The following is a 25580-nucleotide window of genomic DNA, read 5'->3' on the forward strand; positions in this document are numbered from 1 at the left end:
AGCTCAGCTTGCGTACATACACTTCTGAAAGGTGAACGTGCCTAACAAGCAGGCATGAAATCCGAACACAAACTCTAAATGATTGGTAGTAAATGCCTCTGAAAGAGGTACTGTGAAAGGAGATCCAGGCAGATGCAAGTGCAGGCATTCCACAGTTTGGAAACAGCAGCTTATTTGCCCACTTGACCTTAACTTGTCATCCTTGCACTTGAGTGTTGTGGTACAGTCTGTCATTACATGACCACATAGAGGCAGCTTTTAATTACCTCTGGTCAAATAGCCTGAGTTGCAGAGAGCATCGCTGCCAGCCTGGTGATACATATACTCCACGTTCTGCAGATGCAACAACCCACTCCTGGGACAAGCTTAGGTCCAGAGAGGGGATACAGCTGCTTTCACAGAGATCAGAGTCTGAGCTGATGAACTTTGCTGGCCCTGCTGCTGGCTTTTAGCATGGTTCATTCATGTGCCTTCTTCATGCTTTGCCTCTGGAAGGAAAAACACACCATGACACAAAGTCAGCTCAGGTATTTAGCTGAGGTTTCTGACTTGGCTTGAAATGGGTCCCAGCCCTATGCTTGGGCAGGGAGGAAGGCACAGAACCTGTCCAAATCTCAGCACCACTTGCCCACACTTCCTGAGGGGCTTGAAATTCAGGTGTGACCTAGTGGGAGCAAGCAGGGACATGAGAGCTGTCAGAGGTCCAGGGGCAGTGCTCAAATAGTACTAAAACTATTTATTGGACCCAAGGTGAGCCACTACTAAAATCACTGGGGTATTTGTACCCCAAATTGCTGAGTTTCCTCTGCAGCTGGGAGGCTTTTAGCTCTTGTAATGAAGCATGGACTGTACTCCTCTTCCTAGCTGGGGGAGTCATGATATGTTATTTATAAGCCACTGAAAGGTATTTTAATATTTCACTTGAGATTCATAAAGCAGGGGAGAACTGTTAAGTTTTAATGTTTCAGAAATAGCAGCAGCTACCCAAACTGATGTGGGATCACAAGAAAAGGACCAGGAAACAGCAGTATAGCATTACCAGACAGGAGCAGGAGATACCTCTGAGGAAATCAGCTCAGGCACTCATTTGGCCTTTCTCTCAGGAACATGATAAGCCACTGAATTAAGTCAAAGGTAACAGGTAAAAGCTGCAAGGGGTAGGATTTTAGATTGCACCTTACTACAGCCTCCCAATTGCACCTACTCTCTGATTAGCTTAGACAGGACAAGAGCTGTGCAGCTCTCTTCCTTCCCTTGAAAACAGCACCTTGGTTCTGGCAGTATATCCCTACTCAACCTCAGCAAAGCTACCAGAAGCCAGTGCTTCTTCATTTACTTTTCCCAGTCTGTTATTACTACTTCACATTACATAGACTCCATGGTCTCTTTTTTTGTCCCATGTTTGGAAAGATACAGCTTACCTTAGGGACCCTACTAGTCCCATGACAGTTGTGTGACTTGAGTACATGACACACAGCACCAAACCACACAGGAATGAACCTGTTTAAAGGAAGAAGGTTCTGCCAAGTCTGTGCATCTTCACCATAAGGAGCATGTTTTCATTTTGAAGGTCTGCAGCATTACTGTCCTTCCCTGCACAAGTCTAGATGCTGCATTTTTCTTAGTTTTTCATTGCAAGCAGAACAGACTCCAAATGCAGCTTGGGTAAGGGGCACTGGCACATTCTACCAGGCAGGTGGAGATACCGTGTCACTTTCCTCTGGTCGGAACACGGCTCCTCTCTTTTCAGGTGCTGAGGAGTCAGGTTGCCTCCTGTGTGGTTTTTTATCAGTAATATTGTGTGGTGCAAATCCCAATTCAGTAACTTCTCAGCTGCCCCTGGGGTTGCTCTTGGTATATCTGTTCAATAGCAGATGTAGTAAGAGGGGAGCAGTCCAAAAGATTAAACTCAGACTCACCCAGTGAGGCTTTGGAGCCTCTTACAGCAAAAGGAGAGAAAAAAAACTTCCCATGGGGGATTTTAAATGTTGTCTCAGTTCTGAAGTGCCCCTCAGAGGTGCCAATCCCTCTGCGCTAACTGGAGGCTTCTCTTGGCTGGAGTTAACCTCAAGACCCAGAGTATTTAATTTGTGAACACATCAGCCTGGCCCAACCAGCTGCGTTGCCAGATTTCTAGAAGCACTTGCTAACCTCAGAGATTGAGACATGTCAGAAAGAATATGAGTCGTGAACAGAGATGAATAGGTGAAACGATTCCTTGTGTATTTATTTATGGCAGGAAAAGAGTCATATTGGACTGTACTGCTTTCTTGCATGTGCATGAGCTGTACTCACTGTGTTACTTGCTACACATTTAGGTTGGGATGCTGCTGTGGATGGCATTGGCTTTCCCCCACGTCAGTGAAAGGCAATGGTTTGCTTTCAAACACATACAGTGTGGAAGTGCAAGAGTGAGCTAACAGAGTAAAAGAAAGGTCCTGCTTGATCTCTCACTGGTGCTGCTGGGGGTAGTACACACCTGGTCATAGTCCACAGCAGCTGTTGTGCAGCTTCCCACCCCCTTCCCACCCCCTTCCCGCTGCTGTGCTCATTCCCTGGCTCACCCTGGCTGCTGGTAGCCTGGCTGAGGTGTGACTTCACTGCAAACACCAGCTGGGAGTATTCCTGCCGTTGGAGACAGAGGGCAGAGCCATTGCCAGATAAGAAGGGATCTGGTTTCCTGCTGCAGCGTGCTACAGGAAGCAGGGAGGTGGGATTAGGCAATCTCATCCAGTTTGGACGGGCTGCTCTGGCTTGCTCCAGTGTCTCTTGTTCCGCAGTGCCAGAAAGGGAGGAGAGGCTGATGAGTGCTGTAGGCTATTGTCATTTCCTCCTCTTTCCACAGCTGTCAGGAAGGTGCCTTTAGGCATCATATTAATGAAGTTGTGGCCTTTTGGCCATAATGTGGAATCTGTCATCGCTGATGCTAGCCCACCCTAAATATATCACCTATTTATTCTCAGCAAAGATGTCACAGACAAAGCATTCCCAAACCTGTACCCACTTAGGCTAGCAAAATTATCCTCTTTTGGAAAATCCCTTCAATATTCTGCTGCCATTCTGTACTTAGATCCAACAGCGACATTCCTTGATCACAATAAGGTCACATTAAATATAAAAGGCCATAAGGCAGGAAAGTAGCAGTCAGGGCAGCTCCCTGTGAGTTTAAACCTGCTCATTTAGGACTCTCAGTCCTGCCAGTTTGTTTCAGCAGGTAAAAGTTAAAATCATTTCCAAAAGGTGGGACATAAAGGTTTTACTGGGAAATACCTTTCCTGAAGAGGATCCCTAATTTTGCGTGATTTAGTAAGGCAAAAGGATGGTAATTCAAAATTTTATGGTATGTCCAGGACACAGAGATGACTTTGTCCTTTAGTGAAGGCCATACTGCTGATGTACTGATACACATATCTTCTTACTTTTGGTTCCTGTTTCCCTAAAACTTTATTGGCACAATCAGCTATACAAATGTATGCAGCATGCGAGAGACCACAGATCTCTTCTAGGAGCTGCTATATGAGTATGACTAGATAGTGGTGTTCTATAGGTAGGTGTATCCCCTGTTTCTCTCACAATACTCACAAAATCATTGTTGCTGCCAGTTTGCCATCACTATTAAAGCTGTGCAGTCTGAATTTTCTCTTGTTTTCTGGGCCAGGGCACCCTTTTCCCTCATTTTTTCCTTCTTTGAGAAGAAGAATTCTACTGTCCTCAGTAGAGCTGTTTCCTAATCTTTCTCACACCTCCAGCTGAGGACGCGTACAGGCATTAGAATGATGAGTGTTTCTCTGCATTAATCTCTCTCCTGTCCAACTGCATTTCCCCAGGCACTCACGTGCTGTCACCAGCTTACACTGATCCAGCCCACTACTGCTCTCTCTGGTAGTTGTTAATATTTGTATTGCCATAAACCTTTTCACCCTTGAACTATAAGCCCACTGATTTAGTCATTGGTTTAAGTGGGGAAAATACAGGGCCTGCAGGAGTCCTTGTACCTGTAGGAAGAGGAATTAGTGGACTCTGCGTGGTGCTGCAAAATAGAATTGAATACATTCAAACTAACTTCCTTTCTCCAAAGCCTCCTAATTAGAGTTGTTATGGAGTTTACTTGTAATCAGAGTAGGGATGACATTTCAAACTGAAGAGTGATTATTAAATTGACACTTCCTTTAAAATGTGCCTGAAGTCAAGACTGACATGCTAAGCTAATTGAATTTTATTAGCAAGAAATGTCTGTTTTAATAGGAGATCTTCCTAATCTCTCTACCAAGTTCATGCTAAGTGCATACCTACTCAATATTTTCCATCATTGCTACCTGGTATTGCTAGTCAAAAAAAAAAAAAAAAAAAAAAAAAAAAAAAAAAAAAAAGGCGCCTCATTGGAGCATCCCCTGAGCAGCAAATGCTGTAATTTCTTTTGATATCAATATTAGTTTCACATTCATATATCCCATTGACTGCAACCACAAAAACATGTCAAGGAAGAAAAATACCAAAGCCATTTAAGCCTTTAAAAATAATAGTGGTTAAGAATGTGCAATAAATCCAAGACCAAATCAAAATGATGCTGGGTATTGTTGGCAAATTTCAGTGTCTCCTAAAACACATTAAACATTTCCAACAGCTCTAGTATGACAGGTATAAGTATCTCCACCATTATCCTAGAGAATACTGATGCTCATTTTGTCATCTCAGAAGAAAGGAATTGTGTGGAAGACAGCTGGGATAGCTCTCCTAGACTCCGTATCAGAACACAACACAGCAGAGTAACTGCAATACTGGAGCAGCATTCAGCTCCAAGCTGGACTTCAGGGAAAAAAGATTCTACCATGTGGGCTGTGCCACTCTGTGTTGGGAAAGGGCAGGTGGTGCTTCTTCAGAAGACAATGCTCTCAAAGTGAAGTCAGGCTCTGTTCTATGTAGGAAAGCTCTGTTGAGGCAACGTCACCAGCAACCTTAGCTGGAGTGCCAAGACACCTGACTCCCACCCTGTGCAGAGAACTGGTTAATTCAATTTCTACAGTCCCAAGTAGGAACAATGACAAAATGTTAACACAGTTTATTATTATATCTTAATAAAACACAGTAAAAGGAGAAGCAGACAATAATAAGTGTGTTCTTTACAAAGAAATAGAATCCCTTCTAGGAAAACAGAAAGGAAAAGGATGCTTTACTTCCAGTGTGATCTCCATCCACCCTCTTCTTTGCTCTGACTTCTTAATTGCACTTGATTTGATAGCAGTGGGGGTTTAACCTATGTTGTAGGTATTTTCACTGTTGTCTTTAATTTTGCCTGCTGGCATCAGGCAGTTTGTGCACATCAAGCCAAGTCTGCTGTCTTGATTCAGGACTCATATGACCTCAGCTGACATTTTGCCTGTATCAGAACAGTGGGAGTACACTAGTGTAGAGAAAAGAAGATTTATTGGGAACAGAATGTGAAAACCCCATCATCCACAGATGAGCTTTTATCCAGTATTAACAACACACGTTTTTACACATTCCAAAATAATTTGGCACGTGCAGTTTGCATGCTGAACATGTCCTAACTCTCTGTCATACAATCTAAATGTGAAAGTAATTTCAAGTTTCTGTATTCTGGAGCCAATCTATCTTGCAGTTCATGTCACCAAGTCAAGGGCAGTAAAATGTCATTTCCCCTTATGTTCATGATAAAGAGCTGAAGAAGGAGATAATCTGGGAAAGGCTAGATCAGGTCGATGCCTCCGCACTTTCTGTTGCTTCTCCCAGGGGCAAGGAACTTGGGTTGGGTGGGTGTTTGCCTGGCCTGTACCTTTCTGCGTTGGGGTGTGACCTCAGCTCACTCGGCCCTGGTGCAACGTGGAGGGTGAAGCACGCTGAGCTCCCTCTCTTTGCAGTGCTGAGGGGGGAGGCTCAGTCTGCATCACAGGTTTCCTAGCAGTGCCTCATGCCAGCCATTCCCCCTGGAGTTTAGCCAAGCTCTTGACTTGGGCTCGCTGAGGTGGATTCCAGGAGAGGAAGAGCAAGAGTGACTCAGGTTGGTTTCACCAAACTGATGAGTTTCCAGTCTCACGAGAGAGAGGGCATTAGGGTATCACAAGCTCTAACCTACAGTGTACAGGCTATATTCCAGCTCAGTGTGTCAGTGTGTCAGAAGTTTAATTTATTGGAAAATTCGTATAAATTTGCTATTTGGACAAAATAGAAAAAAAGGGCAGAAATTAGGATTGAATACTACTGGGGTAAGTAAATGCAAAAGCTCATGCTACCCTGCACGTACTCTTTCCAGCTGTATGATTTCCATTATGAATAAATTTTCTCTGCCAGGAGTAACTCTTTGATTTTGAAAGAAATCAAAATAACAAAGTAATATATAATTACTTTGTAGGTGGGCTAATTCCTTCTTCCATTTCTTTGTCCATGACAGAGGCAAGAGGAGCAGTTTCATGCTTGGTGGCTTGGCGGTACTTTCAGCCCTCTACTAGCAGAAGGGAAAGGCATCCTAAACATTAATATTTTAAATCTTAGCATAAAGCAGTGAAGGTTGGTTCATACTCTTGAGCAGGCTGAATAGTTCCTCCATGTAGCAGAACTGATGCTGGAAATACAACCAGTATTTTAAGCCCAGCTTTTAAGAAGAATCTTCATCTGATATAAATAATTTTTAGTTGGAGACCACTTGTGGTCTCATCATGGCCAGTCAAATTAGCTTCCTGTTTTGTTTTACAACAAGTAGTACTCTAAGTGCCCTGAAAATGCACCATAATAGGGAAAGTCTGACGAAGTAACTGATTACTATTTCAAAGGAAGACAAAGTTTATAGAAGCATAATTAGTCATCTGCTCTTAAACCAGAAAAATATGGTGGAAAAAAAGATGTCTTTGGGGTTTTAAAAAGAGATACAGAAACTGTTAAATGATGGAACGTCATTAGAGTCTGCATTTATTTTAAGGATAAACAGAGCTATTACACAGTTGCTCACCTTTACATCTACTCTTTCTGTTTTCTGCCTAATGGGCTTTCTTCCTTGTGTACAGAAAAAAACCCAGCCCTATCCTGTTTATAGTTGAGTTGCAATATGCTGAAAATTATTACTTCAGATTTTGTACATTAAGTCTGTCTGCTGGCAAGAGGAAAACCCTCTCATATTATCTAATTATGGCTTCAAGCAGCACTAATGAAGAAGTTGCGCAGGCTGGGACCTGTTCTCTCCTCTCTGGAGGCGTCAACAGAGAGTCTGTGGTTGTGGTCACACAGGAGTGGGGAGGGAGGCTGGGGCTGCCAGGCACAGCAGCCTGCAGAGGTTAGGTTAGCTTTCAAGAGCACAAGAGTGGAGTCAAGTCCACAGCCCCAGTGTAGGAATGCAGCCTCAATACAGGAGGCTGAGACCCCCTACCAATGCCTTCTTCCCTTGCCGCCCTGGTAGCCTCAGCTGGGATGTGTCTCAGAGGGGATGGAGCCCTCCATGCCTTGGGAAGGAGATGTGCACAGCTCTGCCAGCACAGCAGCAGCACATGTCTACAACTCTATCCCTGGCAGTGGGCTGCAAGCCAGCGTGAGAAGCAGCTGTCCAGCTTTGGGGAGGTTGTGTCTGATTGTTGGACAGACTCAGGTATATATTCCCTGGAATCAAAGGAGCTATCGATGTAAAAATAAGGCAACCTCCGTGGAGACTCATGCTAGACAAGCCAGGCTGCCTACTCAGAGCAGAGACTGAGGCATGGGAATGGAGATCAGGGAACTTGCTAGTTTAGTAACAATTGCAATTTGGCTGTAAAACCCACTGTTAAAGTCAAACATAAAAATCACACCTGCGTTCCCTGCTGTCATTGCTTACCTGTTACAGATTCCAGAGTTAACTAGTTTAGTTGAGCATTAGCTGTGCTAATTCTGTAAACACGGTTGAAACCATAGCACAGGCATATATGGAGCCATTTAGAGTAGTGCAGAAAACAGTAAAGATACCAAAGAGAATCAGAAGAAACTCCACTGATAGCTGGCCTACATGAAGAAAAAAGAGACTCAGACTTAGATATGAGTTAATTGTGATTTTTCTTCTTCTACTTCTCATTAACCTCTTGGATGGAGATTCCAGCAAAGCTGTGATTTATTTACCATAGATGCACTCAAAGGATACTACATAACTTAGAGTTCTGGCACTGTGAAAGTTATTTGCAGTAATGAATTTTTTAAATTCTTTGGAGGAAAGTGAGTGCATATTCCCTTCCCCCACCAAATTATATTAAAAAAAAAAAAAAAAAAAAAAAAGAAGAAAGAAAGAAATTGCAGAGTAACAGTCAAAGGCTCATTAAAAGCAACCAGGGAAAATAGATTACGGAGACTTCAAAGGCTCACAATACTGGTTAGGAATCAGCTCTCTTTTTCAAAGAAAATTTTATTAGCTAATCCTTGAAATTTGGGTTTTGGCAGATGACACAATATTTCCTGCAGGTGCAGAAACTAGACAGTATTAAAAGACTTCTGGTAGTGCACAAAAAACTTCTCAACAGGACTTATGGTTCCCTCTGCTCAAGTCAGCTTGGGTGCACTCCCTCTTCCCTCATACATGTACTGAAATGTAGTAGCATTTCAGGAGGCTGTAACTACATTAAGATCTTTATTGAGAAATCAAGTCTGTTAAGATAATGTTGTTTGGATTTCATTAGTAGGAAGAATAATACTTTAATTATTACTGTTATCAGTAATATTGGAGAGAATAACAGAAAAGTCAGTGCAATGAATAATGGAAATAATATCTACATAACAAGTACACAAATGAAACACTATATACATGCAAACAAATGCTATTCCACTCCACATTCCTGCTTACATCAGTATGGATATGCTTTGGCATACTGTCCCTTTTAAGATCATCTTTACAAAGTCCCATGTGTGTTTTTGTTTGCTCTATCCATGGCTAATCCCAACTTCTCCATGAGTTAGAAGTCCCTGCTTATCAAAAGAGACAAGTCCAGCCAGATCTGTCTAAAGTCCTTTGTTATGCTGTGATCCTTTGGCTTTGATTTGAAACTTGCCTGTCTCACAATGATAATTCTCTCACTGAGACTTTCACCTAAAATTTGGCCCAGAAGATGCCCAAAGCTATGTCTTACTGTTTCCATGGCAACAAATTGCTTGAAGTCAAATAACTGAGCTTAAGTTGCCCTTAGTAGGCAGCAGCCTGAAAAGGAGCACCAGAATGAATAGGCAATGATGGAGTAGTGGCGAAATTTGCAAACTTATTCCCATTTTCTAGAAACCTAAAGACATCTTTTGCAGGTATTAATTTTCAGATCTAGTCTGAGCAACACTGCTTATAAATTCAATTAAGACTTTCAGGTGAAATTTAAACTGTAACAAAAGTGAAGTTCACAACTTGTAGAAAAGAGGTGATGGGAGCTCATTAATTCTAGCATTAATGGTAGACACCCATGTCTGCGTACATTAGGAGATGAAAATGTCAGAGGGACGCAGTAAAGCTCACCGTTTTACTGAGTGCTTTGCACATGTCTTGATGAAAGTATTTTGATGTGTTTTGAGATTTTTGATATGTTATACAGGCACTTGCATTTGCTTGTAAGAAACAGCTACTCATATTACTCACAAGTTCATTCTCTGACATGTATTTTGCCCCCATACACAGTATCAGGTATACAGTGCTGACAACTAATATCAGAAAACTTGACACAGTTACAATTGTTTGAGCCATGACAAATCAGACACAAGATATCACATTGAAAAGTTAAGCTAATTCAAAAATGAATATTTGACTTGTCTGATTTGCTTCAGCACCTAGAGCAAATACATTTTTTCCAATACATTTTTTTAATTAAAGGTCTCTGAACAGTCTGGGAGAAGCGGTGGAGTATGACTGATGACATCAAATGGGATTAATACAGCATTATTAAACAGACGTCACAAACATGATACATGTATGTGTCCAACCCTTCCTGCAAAAAAATCCAAATGCATGCACAAAACCCACCTAGATCCATGTTTAAACTATTGCACAAGTATTCCAATTTTCAAAAGCATCTCTTGTTGTCCCTTATTTCTCTAGTTTTATTGATATTTGCACAGATGTGTCAAAATGCCTAATGAAAAGTTTCATCCAATATAATACTCTTCAGAGAACAAGAGGGCTCAGGACCTTTTATTTCTTTTTTGTTAGAAAAGAGGTTTAAAACAATTTGGGTGCTTTATTGATCAAAAAAAAAAAAAAGCAGAAGTTAGCAGTTGAAGTAGATGTTTTTGGAAATAAAAAAGCTACGTCGTGAGTGCAGGACATTTGAACAGAGCTGTAAAAGTTGTTAAAGTTCTTGTTTCTTTTGCACAGATTCATTTTCCAGCAGATGACAGTAAATTTTGGGTGTACTGCAGGATCTCTCCCATCCCAATACAGACTCTTCCCTGTGGGAAGAGGCCATTGAGGGCAGGTAGGGTAAGGAGTAGGAAGAGAGGTTGCAGAAATAGCACATTTTGGGGGATACTCTGACCATAACATGAATCCCCTGACTGTAATTATAAGAAAGGTATCTAGAACCCTTGTATATGCTCTTTACTTAATGCCATGGTACAAGGAGTTGTTCATCTTGCTAGGACCAGAACTCTGCTCTAAAATTGTCCTCATCTGGCCCTGGTTTATAGAAGTCCTGTCTTCCTAGTTTGGACATCTCAGAGATAAACTCGGTACCAGTAGTCAGGGGGAATTGTCCCAGTGTCTCGCTATTAAGGAGGATATGCTCACAATATATCTCAACATCATCTGTATTAGATTAGTGATATCAGGGTTTCCAGTAAATTTTCTGGAGTCTCTTGCTCTTCACGTCTAGAAGGCAGAGAAAAAATGACCTGTGGGTGACGTTGAGTGAGAATGAGCTATAAGAGGGGAAACATCAAAAAAGGACAGTGGCCACAGTAAATTATAAAAGCCACAGTGGTTTTAAAGTACTTTGGTATTCTTACCCAGTCTAAGTTGGTAGGAACTTTAGTAGTAGAATAACCAGTTTAGGGGAGGTGGCACTGAATCATGTTCTATGACTTTTGCTGCGTAGAATGTTTTTTGAAGGCAGTGTAACATCCATTCATCACCTGTTACATTCAACCAGAGAACACTTCCCTCTTCATTCACTAGAATGACAGTAAGACCTACATCAAGATCCTTGCCCTGGCTCATTGTAGTTGTCCTGGCTATATATTTTATGTGGATTTCTCCATAGCTGCCATAATGTCTGATATCATTTTTAGTTTCCAAATGATAGGTGTTTATTACTACTTTAATAAGAACATTTGTTTAGTTAAGAATATTTACTATTTTACACATATCTTGACAGCAGCCATGCCTGTACAGGCAAATAAAAATGTTCTGAGTATCTGAATAAGAACTGAGAGCACTCCCTCTGGTTCCTTACAGTACAGCCCATGCTACCCACACTAGGCTTCCTTTTGTGCAGGGGTAATGATGTTTCAGTGAGGCTATTGACTGGAGAATATGTCAGGATGCTGTTCAAAGGAGTGATGTGGCACCCAGAATAATTAGGACTATGCTACTTTTGGAATTGCATGTAATCGCCTCTTCAAAAAAAAAAAAAAAAAAAAAGCTTTGATACTTTGATAATCAAGAGGAAGGAGAAACATGAAGAAAAATGTGCATTTTTTTCAACCTTGTTCCTACAACTTTACCTGCATTTGTTACTATTTTAACATTTGTCACAATACTTAAAGTCTTACCACAGGCAAAATGTCTCAACAATATTGTTTTCACTTCAAAACTAGACATAGAATTGCAGTCCTGCGAGTCTGCCTTGACAAGCATACAACACCGAGCATTGTAAAGTAAAATCAAATAGAAATGGCAATTCAGAAAAATACATGTGCAGAACACATTAAAAATTCACTGCAACATCACTGATCAAGTATAAGGTCTTAGGTTACATGAAATTAGTTACTAAAGCACGAATTGTTCCTGAGAGCTACTTATCTTGTTCTCCATAATTAATTTAATACCTTAGATGAGGAGAACAAAGGTTAAGGCTTACTCTCCAGTGGGGGTCACTGTTGAAGAACAGCCTCTAATTTTTCTCCTACAGAAGTTTAAGCATATCCTAAAAACGCTAGACAAAATCTATACAGCTCATGCAAATGTATTGGAATTTGGTTGGAGTAGTTCACATCAACTGTCAAAGTGAATCCTATGTAAAGGCAAAGTGTGTGGACTGTAGAAAGTAAATTATCAGGTAATTATCTGGTAATTAACACTATATGCATAACAAAGAAGTGAAATTAAAGATGGGAGGGTAGGTACAACTGTTTGACCTCAGTCAAGGCTTGGTCAGAACTTGGCCCATTAACTCTGTTTTGATAACTGTAGTGTAGGTCTGTATCCTCACAAGCAACACTTGAGGTCTGAATTTCATCCCATTAAAGATATTTACTACTCTTCACTGTTGGTATTAGATTTCTTACTGAACTTGCTATAGTGCTTCCATTCTAGACCAAGAACTCCCATAAAATGGAAAATACCCCTTTAGAGCAGCATCAGTGTTATCTGATATGTTGTTTCTCGACAGCATGGTATTTATACCTGGTTGTATTCAGATTAAAAAGCTGTTATTACTCTTGATTTTCAGAGGACAGCAACAGCAGGCCTCAGGCTACAGGAGGCAGACAGAGTTGCAGGCAGCCCTTACGTACTCTTAGAGGTATGGTTTTAATAGAATAGAATAACCACGTGATCTAAGTCAGATCTTTTGCTCCCATAAGTTGGAGTGATGCCACCAGTTCTGTCACTTGTAGTAGCCAACATGCAGCTCAGAAACTTTCAGGCTGTAAAAAGGGGAGCAGGCAGCTCATCTGGCATTGGGAATGAAGGGAGGAAATATTTTAGTAGTAGCTCCAAACATAAAGATGTTAATCCCTGCCTGAAGGGATTATAAACTTCACCTTTTTACAGTTCAAGGAGCAGCCCCTACCACTGTTAATCGTCCCAAATAACTCTTCACTGAGAGTAGGTTACAAGGTCTGTTGCAGGAAGCACATTCTCAGTGCTTCAAATAGTCCTATCAAAGTTGAACCAAGCTGGAGACATTTGAAATGCAGACATGACATTTCCTACCTACTACAAACACTTTGTGTATTTTTTAACCATTAGTGTTTGTCAGGGTCAGCAACTTCATGGTACACAAGGGAAACCAGAGAGCAGGAGAAATATATTTCATTTGTTCCTGAGCTAGGATTGAGCTCTGCCTTCCTCACCAAGCTGCTTCAGACATGTCCACACATGTAGCATGCATCCATCTGGTACCTGGAGATGAGACTCTTAGCCACAAGCACAAAATAAATCAGGATTTCAAGAAAACCCTGAGAGATCTCTAAGAAATTACTCTTTAAGAATTACTCTGAGAAATTAACACTATGAAAAACCAGAATTAAACTGTTATTTTTAGAAACAGAATCTCTGTTTAAGAGGAAAATTGCTGGCAAAGATAATTCAAAAAGTATGTTCATGTAGCTGTAAGCCTCATTCTTTGTTTAATGCTTGCAATCTCAGCATCCTTACAATTGCAAAATACCAGTTCTTTCACTTTTGTGCATACCCGTGTCCTTTCATGTCATTGAACCTTCTTTCTCCATTGCATCTGACACACTGAAGTGTGTCAGCCAATGTGGCTAACCTGTGGTTAACACTTGCTACAAAAGGGAAGATTAGTTGTAGCACAAAGTATTTAATCTAGAGAACTTGGATATGGTGTAAGGAGATGTATATGGAAAAGACAAAAGAAAATCAGCTTCTTCTTAGCTGAACAGATGTAAAACTGTGACTTCATGATGTGCTTCTGTTGCACTCTATTATAAAATGAAAGTTGAACATTTAGTTCTGCTCCAGTTTTAGCATCAATTCCACAGAGATAACACGGAGCACTTCACAGACTTTTCAGAACATTTTTTTCCCCATAATGTTTATGGAGAAAGAAATTTGTCATGCTACCTTGCAAAAGGCAGTTGCTTTGTTGACCAGATGCCAAAATGAAATTCAGACATGGATGGCCAGAAATAAGATTTACTTTAATCCTACTAATGCTGAGCTGTTGATTGGTACAAGGCACCATCATAGCTGGGTAAGCTTCCCAGGCTTATCATCTGATTCTCTTTGGAGTCATGAGATCATTTTGGATTCTCAATCTTTCCCTTGTAAAGGGCAATGTTCTTGTCTCATGTTCCATTTTCTACTATAAACAATAATGAGCAAAAGAAATCATGTACTTTTTCTGTCAGAAAATGCAGAAAACTGAGGACAGGTGTTGTATTGAACCTGTGATATGCTTTACCAGGGAGAGTGGAATGAGAAGATATGGGCTGTCCTTGAGGAGATTAGCAGCCTGTCCAGGTAGTTACAGGGCCTTCTTGTACTGACTTCAGTGAAGCCCCAAGACATCTTCAGAAGCTGAAATTGTACTTACAGAATCATAGAATCATTTTGGTTGGAAAATACCTATAAATCATCAATTCCAATTGTTATCCCAATACTGCCAAGCCCACCAATAAACCATGTTTCCTAGTGCCACCTCTACGTGTCTTCTAAATAGCTGCAGGTGTGGTGATTCCACCACTTCTCTGGGCAGTCCATTATAATGCTTTACAACCCTTTTACTGAGGAATTTTTTTCCAGTATCCAATCTAAACCTTCCCTAGTACAACTTGAGGCCATTTCTTCTTGGCCAACACTCACAGGTCCTTTTCCATTGGGCACTTCTCAGACACTCTTCCCCAAGCCTGAAGAGTCACACGAGGTTGTCGTGACCCAAGTGCAGAACCCAGCACTTCAGCTGGTTGAACCTCATACTACTGGTCTTATCCCATCAATCCAGCCTGTCCAGATCCCTCTGCAGAACCCTCCTACCCTCCAGCAGATCAACACACATGACCAACTTGGTGTCATCTGCAAGCTGACTGAGGGTGCCCTTAACCCTGATGATCAGTAATGATATTAAACAGGACTGGCCCCAGTACTGAGTTGTGGGGGACACCACTAGTGTCCAGCCACCAGCTGGATGTAATTCCATTCACCATCACTCTCTGCACACAGCTCTTCAGCCACTGTTTTACCTTTCATTCAAACCTAGAGCAGCCAGTTTCTCCACTAGAATGCTGTGGGAAATGGTGTCAGTGCTGTCAGGTAGATGATATCCAGAGCCTTTCCCTCATGCACTAAGCAGATCACCCTGCCATAGGGGGAGGTTGGTCAAGCAGGACCTGCCTTTCCTAAACACCTGTTGGCTGGGCCCCAGTCCCCTAGTTGTCCTGTATGTGCCACCTGATGGCACTGAAGGTCATCTCCTCTATGACCTTCCCTGAACTGACATCAGACTGACAGGCCTGTAGTTCCCTGGATCTTCCTTCTGGCTCTTCTTGTAGATGGGCCAATTTATGACAGGAAGATTTCACTTTTTTTTTTTTTTTTTTTTTCCCTAATGGGAAGAAGGGGAGAAACAGAACTACCAAACCATTTTCAGCTGGATTTGAGGACCACCAGAGATCTGGTAGGATCATATTTATGTTTCTCTTCCATCTGGAAGTTGCCAATAGACTTTCATGGGTTTGTGACTTATGAGGTGGAAAGCCACTCCAGGCATGAAGTACTGACCCAGCCCCATTAACAGCTGTACCCAAACCCTGAATGCTCACACTACTTGGCTGGAGAATGAATAAGGTCTTTAGAGTAAGGTTGTCTCTTGACAAAAATCTGCTTTGTTTTTTTTTTTTTTTTTTTTTGTTTTTGTTTTTTTTTTTTTTTTTTTTGAAGGTAATGATTGCATTATGTGTTCCAACTTGACAGAGCTGCCTCACAGTACAGAACACCACATTTGGTGTGCTTTATACCTGACTGAAATATTATCTGTCAATCTGCTGTCTGTATCCAAGATCCTCTGGAAAAATTCCTGCCCTTGAAGCTTATCTGGTTGTAGGGTACTTAGACGGACACCGATTCCAGTACATCTGATGTACCGTTTGTTGCAATATTATCAAGTTAACACCATCATATCAGCAACACAATTGGAGTTGAAATAAAAAGATACATATTCAGTTTTAGGCTTAAATTTATCTAAGGACTTGTAGATAAGACTTAAAAGAACAGAAGATAAGTAACAAAAAGCTTCTGAGTCATAGTTTCACCTAGAAAGAAAAGGTGAAAGTTTTAGAGATGAAAATGTCTGAGTTATGTTGATTTTTCCTTTAAGGTGTCTTCAGGGATCTATACCTCAGATCAGTTTTTGAAACTGTGACTGTCTTTTTTAGTGTGTTCATGGTATTCCTGAAATGGAGCCTGTTCTGCTTCTGAGGTTTATAGGTGCTATGCTAATACAGGCAATAGCTGGTAGTAAACAGCATAACCTCCCACGCACAATATCTGTATGTCAGATGATTGAGAACACTTCCTATGATCCCTTTTAGCAGTGGATGCAATTAATTTGTTAACATTTCCCTGTAGTCTCACAAAGAAGCTGAGCAGCACAGAAATATAAACCGGATAATAAATGTACATCGTTGATTCATCTCAGCCCTAAGAAATTATTCATAATTTGTACTAAACATTTTCAAACACACTCCTCTTCTGCCAGTTCACAATGTATTCTTGAGGCCATAAGGTCCTTCCAAACATAATAAAACTTTCCATGCCACTGTTGTTAGGGTAGAAGTTAAGAACTGTATAACTGAGGTCAGTTGCTGTACTGCTGTCACACTGATCAGCATCTCTAGTTACTGGTCTGCAGCCTACCCAACTCTTGTCAGTTCCCTGAGGAATTTCTAAAGGCTACTGATTTACAGAAGTACTATTTGCAAATATTATCACGAGTGTATGATTTGCAAAACTAGCAGCTCATGGAGTGAAAAATGGCTGGGTGTCCTCTCCCAAATCCTGCCTCCCAGAGGTAGAAGGACGTGGAAAAAACCACTTTTGGAAAATGCTACCTGGCAGAATGTCAAATGGAAAGAAATAAGTTGAGAAGCAGCAGATCCAAGCTATGCCAGGGTTTGGGATACAGCAGGAGGTAGAAATGCTTGCATCTGTGAGAAGCTGCTTGAGGGGAACAAAGGAAAGTGGCATCCTGTCCAATATCTCTTATCTCCCCCAAATGTGGTGCATAGGCATAACTTGTAGGCCTGACTCTGTGCTGCTGAAGTCAGTGGAATACTGGCAAGTGCATAGTTGATTCCAGTGGTAGGAAATAGACAGTGTTAAAAAGAGCCGTTTAGCTGCTGTCATTAATACAGCAGCAACAATTTTCACTGTTAAGGGTCTGTCTAATACTGGAGGAGAATCTCTGAACACCCTTTTGAAAGAGTATTGTACTTGCAAGGAATTATTACAGTGAGGTCAGGGGATTAGTCTAGTAAGTTGACTGAACTTGTCCTAAAATTTCTGTCCTAGTAATTTTAGTGGTGATCTCATTCTCCTGTTAGACAATGGGCATTTCTCCATGTGTTCCCATCAAGGAATGGGCAGTTCAGAGATGCCTCTGACTGTCCTAGCTTCTTGATTTCGGATTATATACTGTTTATGGTTCTGACAGTTCACAGAAATAGTCTCATTTAATGCAGACCTGATGATCTCTTAATGCTTTTCTAGGCTAAGGTTTCAAAAGCGTTTTCTCTTTAATTTAGTTTATGGCAGCACTGTATTTCACAGCTGGTTTTAATGTATTTTTGGAGACTATATGGAATCAGTACTTGAGTTACAAGGTATGTATATCAGATGGAGACATAGCCACCATTCCTTGGCAAACTGTTAGATCAAATGAGCTGAATCTCCTCTACTTTATTGCCTAATTAATTCTTGAATGATTGCTGAATTGCTGGAGTGGGAAATCTTCCAACTTTGGTCACACTCTGTATTGGGTTATGTCAGAAAGGATTGGAAAGTGAAGGTTTTCTTTAATCTGGGTTCACAGAGGGAAACTTCTAGGTAGGTGGGCAGGGATTGCTTTTGCCTGCTTTTACAGCTGAATAGCAAAGGAAGCAGCTTTTCGGCCAAGGGTCAAAATCTCCAGGGAGGAGCAAATCCTATTGGGGAACAGGACCATGAAAGTGCTCACACTTCTCAGTTGCCAGCTTGCTGATAAACAGGATGGGTTTGGTTTTGTGCAGAAAAGTCTTCCTTGTATGACTAGATCTTTTGTGAGTTTTGCGGGCACTTTCAGTAGTGGAACAGCAGATTAGTTGGAGAGGTAAGTTATAGGCTGCTGAAAGTGGAGTCACAGCACAGAAAATTTTTTCAGAGAACTGACCCTGAGGCATTAAAGGAACAATGAATTAGAAAGAACATTGTTTCTGGCATGGTGATGTTAGATACAGGATTGTCAGTGAAACACTCTTTCTGGAGCAGCAGTTTCCTGTTTCTGAGGTTTTATCCTGGTTTTGAGCAGAGGAAGACTCTTTGGTATCTGGTGACATGACAGGCTTACACTCCCTCCAGGAAAATACAAAATGTTTATTCTACAGCCATGGGCTTCAGGAGCACTTGACACACTTACTGCCTCAGGTACAGGAGGGACAAGTCCTTAGCTCCTTTGGGCATCTCTGCACAGAGCTGCCCTGTGTCTGTTAGCTGCACCTTGGACATCCCAGCAGGAAGGAAATGAGAGGATATGCAAAACCCAGTACCCTACCACTCACCCATTCCAGTGCTTCCTCCAACAGTGACAGTGATTAGAAATGTGAGTCAGAAAAAGCATACAAACCTACTCACTTTCCTTTCACACTTCCAGCATCCACAGTTCATGTATTTAGGGTGCTGCCTTTAACATTTTTGTATATAACTGCTGTCAGTGAATTTGCCCAGTTTGTATAAAGCAATAGGGTGGAAATGTAGTTGGCAAGAATACCGGTTTGTAAGATAGTGTGGGTGTTGTGGCTATGCTTATTCCTGGAATGAAGAATGCAGCTAAAACCTTATGAATGAATGGCATTGCACCCACTTACTGTGTAAGCTCAGGCCAGATCTCACTGTGGGTCTAACTGAAGGCAGTGACACATTGCATTTGTTTTAACGAATGAGATAAAATGGCCAAAGACTGATAGAAAATTCTAGATATGAAACTTACTGGCTGTTTTACATTTGGATGGCAGGCAAACAGCTTTAACCTGCTACCTTTTCTGGGCATTAGGGAGCTCTTCTTTTCCAACAGATTGAATCTCCTGGATAGGAGTCAACCAGAAGTGTAGGAGCTCAGCACTGCAGTGAACACCAGCAGTGGATCCAAGGCAAAGTCCTGTAACAGTACTCAGGCAGACTTTGTTTTCTAAATGTTTGTTGAGATGCATTTTCTTCCCCTGTATGATTTCTCTCTAAGTATCACCTGGTACTTGTCTTATGTTCTCATAGAGTCATAGAATCACAGAATCACAGAATATCCCGAGTTGGAAGGAACCTAGAAGGATTACTGAGTTCAGTTCCTGACTCAGAACTTCTATGCTATGCAGTCCTCTGAGGATTTGATGGTGACCTCCTCAGACGTAATGTGGATTTTCTTCACAATTTAAGAATTCCACCTGGAAGACTGGTGCTCAGATGGTGTGCAAGCAATGCCTTCCTTCCCAGTGACTTGGCTCACATCTGCGGTAGTTCCCTGGGAGCAATTTTCCCAAAAAGTTATCTATGATGGGCCATGAGAGCAAGCAAATTTTTGCAACTAATAAAACTGCTGCATCAAGACCTACTGTCATTTTTGGGGAAAAAGCCTTCATAAAAAAATATGGAATGTGACAACACATGCTAGCTGAGTTAGACCCTAAATAAATAAGTGAAAAAGATAATGCAGAGCAGCACCACCTCATGCTGTCTATCACTACTGCAACAACAAACACCTCCTTTACCTTTTCACTGCTCTTGTAACTATCAAACTTCCATGGACTGGGAAAAGCAATTGAGAAAAATAAGCCCGTTTCTAAATAAATGTCTGTTGGCCGTATATGGGCTTATACCTTCACTGGTCACATTACCCAGGGATCATAAATCAAGAAAATGTTGAAAACACTCCTATAGAACCTGTATTAAACTTGTACAAAACCAGACCTGTTCCAAAAGTCCCTCTGTCATTCAGAGGTAGTTACAAAGGGGGTAGACTGTCTCAGTGATATGCTTCTATTTTGGTCTCTCCAGGGACTGGAGAGAGGAGAAGACTGAGCTCCCAATGTGACAGGGAGCACACAGGAAGGTAGGTGTTCTCTGAAGTATTTTTACCTGAAAGACTGTTGTCTATAGGAGCTCATGGTAAGAGCATGAACAGAAATGTGCTTGTTCTTTCACTGGCCTCATGAGAGAACTGCATTGTACACTGGATCTAACACTGGAGACACCCATTTCCCTGCAGTGTGTAATGTGTAAAACTGAAGGGGTTGACTTGTTCTTGTTGAAATACTGACTCATCAAAATTTGCAAAAGACTAACTCTTCTTGCATTTTTAGTGCACTTTTGAAGTTCTCACACAGAACTAATGCAGAGAAGGACAACATTAAATTCACTCTACAAAATCACCTGTTTCTTTTCTTACCACATATGTAGGAAAGTCTTAGGGAAACACCATGCCTTTTCAAAGAGAAATTAAATGAACATAAGAATATGACTGCTTTTTATACTGATTTAATTTGTCTATATTTCCAGAACACTCAATACTTTCTCTTCTTTTTTTTTTCACTGCAAGCTATTATTTCCACTATCAGTTTAGCTGTGGATGATTTTTCCTTAGAGCAAGTCAGAACCAGTTTCCAGAAGGTGAGGAAGAAGTGGCCAGAGGTAGTGGCCGAGAGCTGCAAAATGAAGCAGTGCTAATGCAGCCCCTTGGGTGCAAGGAACCCAGCTCTGTTGTGGTACCCCCATGCTGCCTGCAGGAAAAGCAGGATCAGGGAGGCAGGCACGTTGTGTTGTGGCAGATTAAGGAGGCAGGGCCTCCTGACCTTGCTGAAGAACCATGCCTGTGCCTCCTGCAAGAGACTCAAGACACCCCTCATGCTGCACACTATGGGCACTGGCACAGCTGGGCTCATGCCAGCATCACTGGTGGAGGTGCCCAGGATTTCTTGCCTGCCCCATAAGCCCAGTCAGCTGTGGTTTGTGTTGTGATAAGCTTCTTTGGACAGAACCACATGAAAGTACTGTAAGTGACCTGTCCCACAAGCAGCGCTTTCATTCCAGGAGCATTTGTTTGTTCTGGCTGCTCTGTTGTATGTCTGTGACACTATAGCATTTGTCAATAGATACACATCAGTGTTTGTATGCTCAGCACCTTTCTTGCATCTGAATTTTTTCCAAGCCAACAAAGTTACACAGATCTGGCTGATATGTCTGAAGCCTAGAAACTTCCTTTTTTCTGCTCCAGCCTGTAATAGCTGGCTGCTGGTGATTAGTCTGCTAATTAGAAAGGGTGGACCAAGAATAGAAGAAAAAAAAAAAAGAGCTTTTAATTCAAAGACATATCCCCCAGGCACATAATTGAGGGATCACCCTCTCCTAAGAGAAGTTGCTTGCCCTGCAATACATGTATTTATGTTTCACATTGCATGCCATATCCTGCACTTTCTTTCGGAAGAGTTAAATACAGCAGAAAATTATACTTAATATTTTAATAACCTTTAACCATGAACCCCTAGCCTCACTGCCCTGTAAAGGAAGAGACCCAGGAAAAAAATACTTATTGGAGAAACTTTAATTAGCTATGCAACTTGCTCTAAATTATTGCAGGCTTTCAGCACTTTCATGAAGATGGTCTTGGTTCCTCAGGCTTGTTCATACAGAACGACCTGGAGTTATAAAGCTCCACCAGATGCAAACCCAGCAGCATCTTTTCTACCAGACACAACCCCTCAGTTTCACTACAGCCTCCCTTGCAGAGTCATTGTGGCTTTCAGATGTAAGAGCTTTGTTTTGTTTGCAGCTACATTTCCCACATTAATGAGCAGCCTCAAGAATTCAAATTCAAGTGAGAGGACCATCACAGAACCTTTGGTGCTCGGAAGGCACATATACAGTGCCCGTTTCTAGCTCCAGGTGCTCTCCCTTCTTAAGACAGAAAAGATGCAAACACAGTTCCCATTAGGGGGTACTCCTGGAGGACCACACAAGCACATTCGTCTCCAAAAGCGGCCTCCAGCCTTTCACTGTGTCAGCACAAAGAGTAATTCACATGCATATGAATGCATTTGGCTAATCATAGTGTAGGGATAATTCTCTGTATATAATTACACGCAGTACTAGGCAGTTAACACTGCAGGGATGTTAAGGTCTACTTACATGTAAGAAGGGAGATGGAAGGTTGTTATGCAATGGACAAACAGGCAGTTTCAGGCCTACTAGTATATTGTGCATAGACATTGAGCCAAAATCTATACGTAACTCAGTGCAGTCCTGATTAAAACAAAAAATAGCTGTTGCTGGTGATGTTCAATTTAAATTCTATCCCCTTATCTTTGTCAAAAACTTATGTCTTTGCATGAGGATCTCCATCATACCGATAGCTGAAGCTGTCTGGCTTGCTGCATTATTCTTAAGCCTGGTCCTATGCACCGTGCTCGCTGTCTCACTTTCAGAAGTTCTGAGCAGCTCTATATCTCATAGACAGCAAGGGATTAACAAGTACTTAGTATCCCTGAATATCATGACAGCTTTGTCTGGGGTTAAGGCTTTTCTGAAATCAGTGAGTGAAAGAGAAATATGGAGCCATTTGAGTAGAAAGAAACTAATATAAACCTGAAAGCAGAATGTCCTTTCCTCTATTCTTAAAAATGTCAAGTACATTTCAAAACTGCAGAATAATTATAGAAGAAAAGTAAAACAACATCCTTGAATTAGGTGTCAAGAAGGTGGAGAAAGCAATTCACACCACTGGGGATACAAGAGACAGGAAAACTCAGAAATATGAGCAACTCAGCAGAAAGAGAGATCCAAGCAGTTACAAGTTATGAAGCTTTTTTCCAAAGCTCAGGAGTCAGGGTGAAAAATGATAAGGTTTTAAAAGAATAGAAACTTCTATTCCAGTTTCTAAGCATGGAGAAGATACACCAATCTGCTTTTGTCCAAAGCTATTTTTTACTCTGCTGTCACCACAACTAGAAGCTTAATTCATACAAGCCAAGTTTGAAATCATTAAACAATTAGCCAGCTTTCTAAGAAACAGCAAATATTAATAGACTTGTGAGAAAGTCTTATGAATTGGCAAAGCTGAATTAGGAACCCCTGGTGTCAGAGCAAACCCAAACAGAGACAACAAGAACTGCTGACTGAAGCCAGGGCAAATCTCCCTATAAATCCTGTGTGAGCCAGTGATTCTCTGCGTGACCTTTGGCAAATAGTTTGGTCTTGGTTTGTTCCTCTGTCTCCTCAGCTGGAAAACTGAATTAAAAAAAAAAAAAAATGCAGGGGCCGACTGACAACCAGATGCTGAGCATGAGCTAACTCTTTCCAGGTAAATAAATTATTTAAAAATAATTATGATAACAAAATGTTACATATATCTCATGTGTTACTCTATGCATTTACTGCTGGACCCAAGCCCATTTTCCCCAGAGGACTTACATGGCCACAGTTGAGAGGGGGGATCTGGTGCCAAATCCATAGGGAGAGCCATCAATCCTTGCAGGGTATATTGGACTGCCAAAGACAACACAGTGATAACAGCAAATCCCCCCCAGATTTCCAACCCAGCTCACGGCTGGGGCCAAGGCCAAGGGCAAATGGTTTTCCTCTATGCAGAAAGGGACAAGGAAGCTACCTGGACCCCCAAGAAAGCCCCTGAGTTGATCTCTGTGGAGCTGGGGAAACCCCACAGGGACAAGGTTTCCCATTGGGTTGGTTTGGATCCTTGGAAGTGTTCCTGTAGTTTCTGCCAAAAGACCAGCTACTTTTCTTAAATCCCACTCCCCCACTTCGAAATAAGTCAGGCTCAATAACCTTCCAGGGACACACTGCAGAAGCTATTTGCTCGAGCTAGTATTAAGCAAGGGGAAAGGGATGTTGGATTGGGGTTTGGGGTTAGGTTTGTGGTTTGGTTTGTTTGGGCTTTTTTTTTTTAAGATTTGATTTATTGCCAAAGTTCATTTACTAGCGTTTATTTACTGCTGTTGGCAGGCTCAGCATGCACACTGCCTAACAGATTTATCTGTTAGACTGGTGGGTGGTCACCATTCTTGTGTTGTAAGATTAATTGTAAAGACTCCTAGGGCAACTGGTACTGGGAAGTTTAGGCCATTTAAGTAAAATAATGTTGAATTTTTCTCCATGGCCACATCCATCTGCCGTAAGGAAGTCAGGAACTGTAGCAGACCAGTGGTGGAACTCCTCAAGCCAGGAGGGGCGATGGCTATCTCAGCACAAACAAGGTTTGTGTACTTTATCAGCTCATTCTCCAGTCCCAGCAAGACAACACATCACTGAAAACACTGAAACTTGCCTTGCTGCTCCCTTTGTTCCTATGGGAATGCCACAGCTATGGGCTGTAAATTTTTCACTCTCAGGGATTTCTAGACCTACTGGTTCAATTTAGCCACCAGTGAACATGAAATAAGTTGCTGGCTTGGAAACTCATGTCTGAGTCCTCAAAAGGATCTAATTATCTTTTGACACCTAAATGCTATTGATTTCTCTAAGTCTGATTTGGAGGTCAGCACAAAAATCCCTTTTGGGACCTATGTGTAAAGCCAATGATCAGTGAGAAAAATATAGTTAGCTGTAACTGCTGTGGTCTGAACTGAGCTTTTCTTATTGTCCTGCCACTGTGGTGAGTTCAGGAAATGTTCACAGAAAGCACTGAGTTGTCACTAATCCATCATGTCTCCATTTGGGTATCAGAGGTCAGCAGTTTGGGCTGTGAGGGAAATTGCTGGCTTCCACCCCTTAGGGCCAGACAGCGATCACCAACAATGATGTGGAAGCACAAAATTTCAGTGCTGATGACTTCTCTTATTTGAGCCATGAACAACACCTGCTAAGCCAAGAGGAACTACTTTTGTAGAGGTAACTCCACTGGCTTCACAACCTTACAGCCATAGTTTTACGTGGGAGCTATTGGGGATGCCATGTGTGCTCACACCTGTGCTGCCAGAGGTGTTTCACCACTGAGAAGGGGTTAATGGGCATCCCATTCCCTGGCAGCACCAGTAATTATTGTGTTTGCAGTTCTTAGAGTGAGGGGAAAACTCCATTGTAGAGAATATTTTTAGACTGATATTTTTTATGGGTTTGCACTGAGTAAAAGTGAACTTACTTGCCAATTCAAATATCAATTTTAATAAAGCTTAAAGGACTTTGCCAGTTTGGGAACCTAGGGTGCCACTTCTCTGGGGTATAGAGATTGCTGTCTGGGATTTTTTTTCTTTTTATGCTTCAGTGACCATTTTTTTTTGCATTAGCATTAGCTTCTCATTTCCTTACAACTGAGTGGGCAATAAAAAGACCTTAGACACACAGGGACTGCTGCTAAACTCACAGGCACACACAGCAAGCAGAAACTTCACAGTAGATCGACCAGACTTCAGGCAGCAAATAACCTCCTTCTGGCTTTCTGATGTTCCAGCTACAGTATGAAAAGGTCAAGTGCCAGCTAAAA

The sequence above is a fragment of the Vidua macroura genome, chromosome 2, assembly GCF_024509145.1.
Source record: "Vidua macroura isolate BioBank_ID:100142 chromosome 2, ASM2450914v1, whole genome shotgun sequence".
Lineage (NCBI taxonomy): Eukaryota > Metazoa > Chordata > Aves > Passeriformes > Viduidae > Vidua > Vidua macroura.